We start from the raw sequence: 11927 nt of genomic DNA on the forward strand, positions 1-11927 counted from the left end.
GTGATAATAACGAATAAATGGTGAAATTAGGACTATATTAGTTTGTAAGTATGAAAATTGAACTGTAAATTAATAATTAGTAGTAACAGTAATTTTAAGCCCCAGACAAACGAATAATAACAGGAAACTGTTTTCAAGAAAAACACTACAAAATAAAAGTTTCTAAACGAAAGGTCATATTGCTGATGATTCTATCGTATTGTTGTTCACTGATTTCTTTTCTGGAGCTATCTTTAGGATTATCCCGCCATCGCTGGTTCAGACATTCTGCAACCTGAACTGAGATATAGCAGTGATCATATTTTCCCTTTCAAAAGGACGGTCCTTTCAATCACACTCCTGATTTTGTTAGTTTCTTCTTTGTCCTGAAGATTTCAGAGCGTTTCCTAAGGGGCACAAATTTTATTATAACACGCCTGGGTATTGTGGAAGTTGCCATCATGCGTCTCGCTATGTGGCTACCGACAGTATCAAATTATGAAACACGTATAGGTCGCGCAAGATACGGTGGCCGATGCGCAGTGACCATTTTTCGTAAAAAGCGTTGGGCAAGTTCATTCGTTTGTTTAGAAGTCGAGGCCGACAAGCGTTGTTCACCTTCCGGTCGGTCGGCGATGACTGAATCGACGCGGATGCCCCGCAGTCTTCCTCAAACGATTTCACAGAAACTATTCGGTAAAAAAAAATTTCATTTTCGCTTTACTTGTAGGTTTATAAGTCCATTTCATTATGATGTGCCCATCACTTCGTTGATGGTCAAAATTATTGTGATAGTTACACGGATGTAAGACACTGCACGGAATTCGAAAAAGTTTGCGATGAAGAATAGGAGTCGCTATGATTTTGCGCCTGGTGCATATTACATAATATGTTGTTGCACGTGAAATTTAGCTAACATTTTTTTAGACCTTGTTGGAAGTCTCTGTCTATCACCAGTCTCGAGAAAACTGATCTGACGTAGCGCACTCATTTGCGATCGCACCGCGCCAGCGATAAAGCCGAAGTTAAATATCCACAAATTCCTCGTATTTCATCAACAGTCTGAGATATCGAAATGAGATTTTGGCAAATGATACCACACAAAGAGGAGAGTATTTTTCAGTATGGTTATTATCCAAAGATTCATTGTCTATCGTGTTATTCCACTAACTACAGACTTTTCAGATGAAAGAATGTAATTTTTGAGTGCCATCGATAGCTGGTGAAAGGAGAAATACTATTGGTTTTGGAACAACATAAGTGAGGTCATTACACGTTTATTTTGTACCGAGGATGTGCTTTTTCATAAGATGGTGACCTTACTTCTTCTCAGTTCCTAACTTAATAAACTTAATAAACCACTGTTTCAGAATTCTGTACAGCATGTTAGTGAGTTGAGACTGTGCAAACGTCGCTGAGTTTTGGCAAAAGAAGCACATTTTAACATGGCAACAAGAGAAATGTGTAGGTTTCACTTAAAATTCCCCGCACGTGACTCTTCTCTGAACGTTACAAATGGTTAACAGAACAGGCGAAAATGAATCGCTGCATTGTCGGTGGTTTTAGACACTAACCTAAGAAGAGGTGACAGAACTTTCTAAATGGTCACCATGCAAGTCTGGGCATGGATGGGCTCCAGTTAATATTTACCAACAATGTAAGTGTAGGCTTCGGTACTTTCCCTGCAGCGCGCTCGGCATTTGCCCTACAGCGCTCTGAGTGGCCTCCCATCAGTGCCTCCCCCCCCCCCCCCCCCACCCGCTTCCCTGGCCGACACGGCATCTAGCGGCACGGAATTTTGCGCGCACCACTATACGCCTACTATACGGGCGATTTTGAAGAATAATTCATTTGTACATTCTCAAGTTCCTCCGGTACACCGAAGACTCGGACATTATTACGTCTTTGGTACTATTCAATTTCACCTGACCGCTCAGTTATCTGTTTACCAGGCGTTTTTAGTTTCTCGTCAGCTTCGGCGAAGGACTTCTCTAGGCATTAATCTTTTTTTGCGGTGTGTTCTCTGAGATTCTGGGTTTTCTAGAGCGTTTCTATGGAGTTGGCGCCAGTGGGCGTGCCACAGCGCGGCCGTCACCAGACTGCGGACGAATTCTCCGATGCCTGCCGGGATGTCGGCCCGAGCGGCCGCTTCTACTGCGGCTGGCTGGGTGGGCTTCCGCGCTGCTATCATCGCCAGTGGCGAAATTGCTGTACGCATCTCGTAACCCTAAGATTATTCTAAAGATGCACAAGCAAGAGTGCAAAAGAAAGAACTGCAATACTATTCAGAAACACTCTGTTCGTTATTTACCAAGATTCACAACATCCGCACTGCTACGGAACACGTTACAACCAGCGAGCTAGTTCAGTGTGTCAATTTAGAGATTTTCCTACATCAAACGCGCTACGATACACTAACAGTTCAAAAATATGAGAAACAACTGGACACGTCGTAAATATTCGCAACTGTGGATTAATTTTCAATGATAGTGGTTTTGAAGCAGCACCAAAATACTCTAATTTACTAGCTTTTACCGCCGGAGTCTACATCTACATCTACATTTATACTCCGCAAGCCACCCAACGGTGTGTGGCGGAGGGCACTTTACGTGCCACTGTCATTACCTCCCTTTCCTGTTCCAGTCGCGTATGGTTCGCGGGAAGAACGACTGTCTGAAAGCCTCCGTGCGCGCTCTAATCTCTCTAATTTTACATTCGTGATCTCCTCTGGAGGTATAAGTAGAGGGAAGCAATATATTCGATACCTCATCCAGAAACACACCCTCTCGAAACCTAGCGAGCAAGCTACACCGCGATGCAGAGCGCCTCTCTTGCAGAGTCTGCCACTTGAGTTTATTAAACATCTCCGTAACGCTATCACGGTTACCAAATAACCCTGTGACGAAACGCGCCGCTCTTCTTTGGATCTTCTCTATCTCCTACGTCAACCCGATCTGGTACGGATCCCACACTGATGAGCAATACTCAAGTATAGGTCGAACGAGTGTTTTGTAAGCCACCTCCTTTTCTAAGGACTCTCCCAATGAATCTCAACCTGGTACCCGCCTTACCAACAATTAATTTTATATGATCATTCCACTTCAAATCGTTCCGCACGCATACTCCCAGATATTTTACAGAAGTAACTGCTACCAGTGTTTGTTCCGCTATCATATAATCATAAAATAACGGATCCTTCTTTCTATGTATTCGCAATACATTACATTTGTCTATGTTAAGGGACAGTTGCCACTCCCTGCAGCAAGTGCCTATCCGCTACAGATCTTCCTGCATTTCGCTACAATTTTCTAATGCTGCAACTTCTCTGTATACTACAGCATCATCCGCGAAAAGCCGCATGGAACTTCCGACACTATCTACTAGGTCATTTATATATATTGTGAAAAGCAATGGTCCCATAACACTCCCCTGTGGTACGCCAGAGGTTACTTTAACGTCTGTAGACGTCTCTCCATTGATAACAACATGCTGTGTTCTGTTTGCTAAAAACTCTTCAATCCAGCCACACAGCTGGTCTGATATTCCGTAGGTTCTTACTTTATTTATCAGGCGACAGTGCGGAACTGTATCGACCGCCTTCCGGAAGTCAAGAAAAATAGCATCTACCTGGGAGTCTGTATCTAATATTTTCTGGGTCTCATGAACAAATAAAGCGAGTTGGGTCTCACACGATCGCTGTTTCCGGAATCCATGTTGATTCCTACATAGTAGATTGTGGGTTTCCAAAAACGACATGATACTCGAGCAAAAAACATGTTCTAAAATTCTACAACATATCGACGTCAGAGATATAGGTCTATAGTTCTGCGCATCTGCTCGACGACCCTTCTTGAAGACTGGGACTACCTGTGCTCCTTTCCAATCATTTGGAACCTTCCGTTCCTCTAGAGACTTGCGGTACACGGCTGTTAGAAGGGGGGCAAGTTCTTTCGCGTACTCTGTGTAGAGTCGAATTGGTATCTCGTCAGGTCCAGTGGACTTTCCTCTGTTGAGTGATTCCAGTTGCTTTTCTATTCCTTGGACACTTATTTCGATGTCAGCCATTTTTTCGTTTGTGCGAGGATTTAGAGAAGGATCTGCGGTGCGGTCTTCCTCTGTGAAACAGCTTTGGAAAAAGGTGTTTAGTATTTCAGCTTTACGCGTGTCATCCTCTGTTTCAATGCCATCATCATCCCGGAGTGTCTGGATATGCTGTTTCGAGCCACTTACTGATTTAACGTAAGACCAGAACTTCCTAGGATTTTCTGTCAAGTCGGTACATAGAATTTTACTTTCGAATTCACTGAACGCTTCACGCATAGCCCTCCTTACGCTAACTTTGACATCGTTTAGCTTCTGTTTGTCTGAGAGGTTTTGGCTGCGTTTAAACTTGGAGTGAAGCTCTCTTTGCTTTCGCAGTAGTTTCCTAACTTTGTTGTTGTACCACGGTGGGTTTTTCCCGTCCCTCACTGTTTTACTCGGCACGTACCTGTCTAAAACGCATTTTACGATTGCCTTGAACTTTTTCCATAAACACTCAACATTGTCAGTGTCGGAACAGAAATTTTCGTTTTGATCTGTTAGGTAGTCTGAAATCTGCCTTCTATTACTCTTGCTAAACAGATAAACCTTCCTCCCTTTTTTATATTCCTATTTACATCCATATTCAGGGATGCTGCAACGGCCTTATGATCACTGATTCCCTGTTCTGCACATACAGAGTCGAAAAGTTCGGGTCTGTTTGTTATCAGTAGGTCCAAGATGTTATCTCCACGAGTCGGTTCTCTGTTTAATTGCTCGAGGTAATTTTCGGATAGTGCACTCAGTATAATGTCACTCGATGCTCTGTCCCTACCACCCGTCCCAAACATCTGAGTGTCCCAGTCTATGTCTGGTAAATTGAAATCTCCACCTAAGACTATAACATGCTGAAAAAATTCCAAATTTTCTCTCAGTTGTTCTGCCACTAATGCTGCTGAGTCGGGAGGTCGGTAAAAGGAGCCAATTATTAACCTAGCTCGGTTGTTGAGCGTAACCTCCACCCATAATAATTCACAGGAACTAGCCACTTCTACTTCACTACAGGATAAACTACTACTAACAGCGACAAACACTCCACCACCTGTTGCATGCAATCTATCCTTTGTAAACACCGTCTGTACCTTTGTAAAAATTTCGGCAGAATTTATCTCTGGCTTCAGCCAGATTTCTGTACCTATAACGATTTCAGCTTCGGTGCTTTCTATCAGCGCTTGAAGTTCCGGTACTTTACCAACGCAGCTTCGACAGTTGACAATTACAATACCGATTGCTGCTTGGTCCCCGCATGTCCTGACTTTGCCCCGCACCCGTTGAGGCTGTTGCCCTTTCTGTACTTGCCCAAGGCCATCTAACCTAAAAAACAGCCCAGCCCACGCCACACAACCCCTGCTACCCGTGTAGCCGCCTGTTGCGTGTAGTGTACTCCTGACCTATCCAGCGGAACCCGAAACACCACCACCATATGGCGCAAGTCGAGGAATGTGCAGCCCACACGGTCGCAGAACCGTCTCAGCCTCTGATTCAGACTCTCTATGGGTCTAACCCGATAAAAAACCATCACAACCACCGCTACAACGCAAAGAAAGCTGTACCCACAATATAACGTACAAACCAATTCACGTTGTCTATAGTCTGGGTCGTTACTACACATATGATCCAATGCACGAAACGAAAGTCCTCGTAAGCGACGGCAAGATAAGCAATATGTGGGCACACCGATAACAGTTGTGTTTGATTCTCCGAAAAGTCATGATTCTCTCTCAAAGTTGACAACGGAGGGGACGTTGGACTCGAAACCACATTTCATTTGTCAGTGAAAACATGTAATCTATAGGTAAATTCGGAGGATCAGGCAATCTGAAAGAACTACTTTAGGGTGCCCACATATAAATAATCTCCACACATCTGTTTGCAACATACTTTAGTGCTAAACGTCTTTTAAACATTGAAATCAGTACAGACTGAATACAAGCTCGTTGTCTAGTAGAAGGAGCCGACCCAGCTTCTGCTGCAAATGATTTGTAGAAACTACAGAAAATCTGAATCAGATGGCCAGTCCTGGAACCTCCTCCCAACTACTGGGTCATCTGCCAGGATACCAACTGTTCCATTGTGTATTACCACTCTTGAATCGTTTCATCCAATGGATGATCGTTATCATATTACTGTGAACGACTTATTACATGACGTTGTCATCATTTGAATGACACAGCCATTGTAATTGTTGTTTATCATCCAATAAGTATTTTTGTGATACCTTTGGCTGCTAAGCTATCACCTCCGACAATTCACCTGCCTCTGGAGAATTCTCTTCGCGAAGTGTGGTATCACATTTGCCCATCGCTGCATTCATCGCACACTCGTGATATCTAAGTACCTCACTGCTTATCGAAAAGAATCCTAAAAATTCTCATTCTGACATAATAACTCGATATATTGAAAGTACAAGAGCGGCGCTTCTGTTTTCGCTACGATGGGATGCTTGCAGCCCAGTTTACAATTTCATATTTCGAAGGGAGTAACCTAATCGTTCCACAATAGACTGTGGTAATTGCGATGTTGCTACAGTAATGTAAGAATGGACATTACTCATAGTGTAACCTAAGAATGGACATTACTCGGCCGGCCAGTGTGGCCGTGCAGTTCTAAGCGCTTCAGTTTGGAACCGCGTAACCGCTACGGTTGCAGGTTCGAAACCTGCCTCGGGCATGGATGTGTGTGATGTCCTTAGGTTAGTTAGGTTTAAGGAGTTCTAACTGACTGATGACCACAGATGTTAAGTCCGATAGTGCTCAGAGCCATTTGAACTATTTTTTTGACATTACTCGTAGTGCTGCAGTCTTGATGAAAACTGTATATTGAGATAGAACAGTTACATAACTCTGAAGAATGTGCTTTACGAACGAACTAGCTACTGTGAGTTGCTTTGGTAGTCACAGAATAAAGGAACAATAAAGGCTTCTTATTTTAACTTTTTTTTCTTATATCAACGTAAACTACGCAAATGAAGATGTGTTTAAACGTTTCGAATACAAAAATTACTCTTTCGAAAAAAGTAAAAATTTTATCTGAGAAAGTTACTTTGCGGAGCCTTTTGCCCCTATCGAAGGAGCTATGCGGTGGTGAATTTAGTGAAAGATAAATTGCACGAAATATCTTGGGATATAGATGGAAATTCGAAGTTGGAATGAAGGAACAAATATGAGAAGGAATTTCTCTCAAAGCTGAGCCGGCGGTAGCTTAAGTTAAATGTCAAAGAATTCTACACTCTTGGGAATATCGCGACTGCGTGCCGCAGGTCGACATTGAGTGCACGGTTCCGCGCTTGACAGGCCAGCAGAAGTGGAGGGAGCGGCGTTCGCCCGAGAACCGTGGGTCGGCTGGCCGGTCCGCTGGGACGTGACGCCGCAGAAAAGTTGAGCGCGTCCCAAAAAGGAGCTCCGAAAGCCACAGACCTCCTCTTATTCGTATGCAAACCAACTACCTCTCAAAGAACTCAATTCAAGCTCTGGAGAAAATTCTGTACCCAAAGCCAGACTTCGTGGTCTCATTCAGTTTATATCCTGGCTCATCATAACACGAGACACAAAAAGCATAGATCGGAATGACTTATAACACCAGATGAAGTTATAAACCGAGACGACATTACGAATAAAAGTGAGTCACCTTTACAGAAGATACAGAATTGATGGTAATACCGTATGAAGCTCACAAAGGAGAGAGAATCTGTCAAAATTAGTTTGAGTAGACAGGATGGTTGTTATTTTGTTGATTCTTGTGACATTCCCACAAAACTTTGTATTCTGAAGGATCTACGTCTCCTGTTTTACCTCTGTTAAGCGATTCATTGTCAAGCACTCATAGTTTCGTATTAGCAAAGGGCTGATGAACGTTTTAAACAATTTGGCGACTGCGATACAATATCTTTCATAGTGTTACTGTTGTCAACAATGGTAAAATAGTTCCTGAATAGAACAGGAAATAGAAATAGTACTCTCTCTAGCCGATTTATCTCTACTAATCGAGGCAACAGTCTGTTTCTTTCCTCTGACTTTATTATAGTCTACAACACTATTTACGTACCCTACCTTCAGTGTTTTGTGACCGGCACGAAGTTCTCTTTACGAAATTAGAATGCAGCTCTTCTAAATTTGCTACTTACTTAACAATAAACAGAGATCTGTTTATTTGTAGAACACACTACTTTTATTGTTCATCATCTGTCCAGTATTCTGTCAAGGACAGAATACGCACGTCTAAACATAAGCAACAGCATACCTCCACTGTGATAAATGTCTAGCAAGATGCCACAATACAATCTAAATTTAAATTCTTTATTGTGAATAGATATGTATAAGTAGTGAAGCGGGAGCCGAACTGTCGCACTGCGAATATTAATAAAAGTCTAGAGTCTGTTTTCACGGAATCAATACAGATTTTGCTGTAATAATCAGTGTGTATTATTATGTTATTCGATAGAGATCCGACATCCCACTGTCCTAAACACGAGCAAATGATTTCGGCGTCATCCCAGATCATGACAGGATTAAAATCAGGTCCCGTACTCGGCATTCCATTGTACGCAGTACATGCGACGAGGGCTAAACCTTAATCACCATTACCCATTAATGGCCTGTGAAAGAATAGACCACTGACCTACGATCCCCTACACCCGTTGTCACGATTTATATGGTTTCAGCGTTATGAATGCATGAAGTATATACAGCTTACTAAACTTAGTTTCTCATTGCTGCAATGGATTTGCAACATTATTAGGGACTTCTGTCTCAAATATTATATCTTCACTATAGTTTCTTCAATCCACGCTAAGAAATATTAGTGAAATATTTTACTTTTGATAAAAGTAAATAATTACGAATGGCACACTACTCCATAAACTTTTTCCATTTCTTCATTCAATACAAAATATTCTAGGATCGGTCTCAAGAGCGTTTGTAAGCAACCTTCTTTGAAAACTGACCGCATTTTCCCAGTAACCTACCAATGAACCGCCATCTGCCATCTGTTCTACCTACGACTGAGCCAACATGATCATTTCATTTCGTATACCCACAAGCTGCTATACCTAGTTATTTGTATGAGTTGACTATTTCCAGTTTTGTGCCACGACGTTAATACACAACATGAACAGAAGGGTTCCAAAACATTTCTACAGACCACTTTTACATTTATCGATGATTATCCATTCAAGATAGATACACTTCCAACAACAAATTCTCAACCTAGCAGTAGGTAGGCAGTGTCAGTTTTAGCGTGCTGCGCATTGTTGAGAGATTTCCCCCTCCCATGTGACATCATGCACTGTTGTCACATTTCTGACAAAGGCTAATTTCCCTATGTACAAAATGGCGGGAAATTTAAACTTTGGTAGGAAATTCAAAATCAGCCCAACTCTTCAAATGGTTCAAACGGCTTTGACCACTATGGGACTTAACATCTGAGGTCATCAGTCCCCTAGAACTTAGAACTACTTAAACCTAACTAACCTAAGGACATCACACACATCCATGGCCGAGGCAGGATTCGAACCTGCAACTGTTGCGGTCGCGCGGTTCCAGACTGTAGCGCCTACAACTGCTCGGCCACCCCAGGCGGCAGACCAACTGTGCCACAGGGTTTGACCTTCATTTCTATGACATCAGTGTCCTAAGTGCAAGTTGTCAGGAAATTCAAAAATCTGAATTGGAACAGTGTCATGCTGATGGATCAGGCCACTTGTGCTAAGTACGGAATTCAAGATGGCACATTTGCATGTTGCCGTTCACGGTGATTGACCTGGAATAGCGGCATGCTCTGCATTATTGTCAGATTTTCCCTCTGGGACAAAGAATGTTCGTTTCTCCTGTAGGTCCAAGCCCACTGTTCTGGAACAAAGGGCAATGACATCCCCTCCCCTCCTGCACTAATTCTATGACAAAAGTTGTTTGTTTCTGCTTTAGGTCTAGGCCTGTTCGTCACACACAAAGGATGTCAGTCTGACCACGAACATGTTTTTCATCCTATCGGTAGCAATCCTTTCAGCAACATGAAAAATCACATACCATGTTTTCCCTACGCTATTATTCACTCAGAAGTGTATGGTCAGTTCGAATCTGTCCACTTGTGCTATGCTGGGGATGTTTATGGCTTTAGTTTTAAACAAACACCCATCAGAGAGGCTCTTCTCCGCCGTATTCGGGCACGTCGGTCGCCAAGTCTGCTAGCACCCACTCAGCGGCCAAACAGTGCGCAGTGTCGTGTCTTAGCTTTAGTGCTGCGGGCCCTGGGCCGCCGGAGAGCTGGGTTCCCCGCCCTGGAAAGACCTAGTCGCGAGGCGCGCCACCGTCGGCCAATTTTACTAGAGTATTGGTTCTTAACGTAGTCACGTCTGGCACTTTAACACGAAAAAATTCTATCATGAGCAGCAGAGAGTACAGCCACTAGCGACGAGTTGTTGAACTCAGTGGTCCAGAACCTACCTGCAGTCCACAATAGCGCCCACATACAAACAGATTCTGAGGACAATAGCACAACCCACGCAGGTAGCCGGCGCCCCCAGTTGCAGCCAGCCGACCGCTGAACGCTCATACAGCATAACCCTGTATTGGTCCGGCCCGATTCCATCGCCCATCTCCCAACCCGCATCTGTGTTACTGCGTACGCGAACTTTTACGTCCCTTATAACTCCCTACCATGTCATTGGTCTTTATAGTTTCCTAAGAGCATACGGCAGATTTGATTTCGGTACAATCTGAAAGGGGTGCAGTGATATAACAGCTTGTTAATCACAATGAAAGTTCTCGGAAAATGACAACACATGTGACGCCCCATACAACACCGTTTTCATCTACAGTGGAATATTTCCTACCGAGACAATTGGACGAACGGAAGCCATCAAAAGCTATTCAGAAGTGTATGGACGTTTAAATCACGAAACATTAATGCTAAATAGTACAGAACCGACAGCTGACAGAGGTTGCAGAACGATTCACATCTCACGTAGAGATCTCACTAAAGTATCGTTACTCGATGGTTTGATGTGTTTTACGTGATGTATAACGACATCAGACGTTTCCACTTAATCTCTAAGGCTGATGTCGAAATATTGCGAGCAAAACCGCATCGTTTCTATAGAAATCAGAAAACATATGAGAAGTACTGTTAGTTCTTGAAAATGGGAATGACTGTTGAATAGCGTATCGGTATACATTGCACCCTCGATTCTGTTTTACACAGGAACAGAACGTTGCTGATGGCACTGGTAAGTTCCGAATTTGTGAGACAAAACTTAGACTCGAGCCTTTAATGCGTATTATTTTGCAACGTTTGCTCTTCATGACGTCAAAGAATACTGCCACTATTACTGAGAAAGGTTTCTGTGGTACCGAAGTCAATGAAATTAGTATCCAATGTTAAAGACAACTTGCTGTTTGCCAGGAACTCTTCAATCCAATCATAAATCTGACATAACATTTGGTATTTTGCTCATGTGGTGACAGCTCGGAACCAATACGACTAGAAGTCAGGGAGATAAATTTCTAACGCGTTATTCACATGTGACATTCCAGCACAGGAAACTTATTAGATGAGGCATGCTATTTCTAATCTAAAATGCCCTATACCGTTACCCCATAGGTAAACAGAGACAGCCGACTTACAGCACACGGCTGTTCTCCCATTGATCCATTTTCGAGAGGAATAGTAGAGGGAACGACTAGCAATGACATCCGATATACTCGACAAGTATTGCATACAGGCTTGCAGAGTATATATAGTTGATTTTCTAGGATTCGAGGCTGAGCAGAAGCAGTGTGTTAGAATTTAGCCTGTAATAGCGTGACAATTTCACGTGTTTATAGCTAAATTAAACTCCGGTCATCCCTTATACAAACAGAAAGTGATTTAGT

The sequence above is a fragment of the Schistocerca nitens genome, chromosome 1 (genome assembly GCF_023898315.1).
Source record: "Schistocerca nitens isolate TAMUIC-IGC-003100 chromosome 1, iqSchNite1.1, whole genome shotgun sequence".
In the NCBI taxonomy this organism is placed as follows: domain Eukaryota; kingdom Metazoa; phylum Arthropoda; class Insecta; order Orthoptera; family Acrididae; genus Schistocerca; species Schistocerca nitens.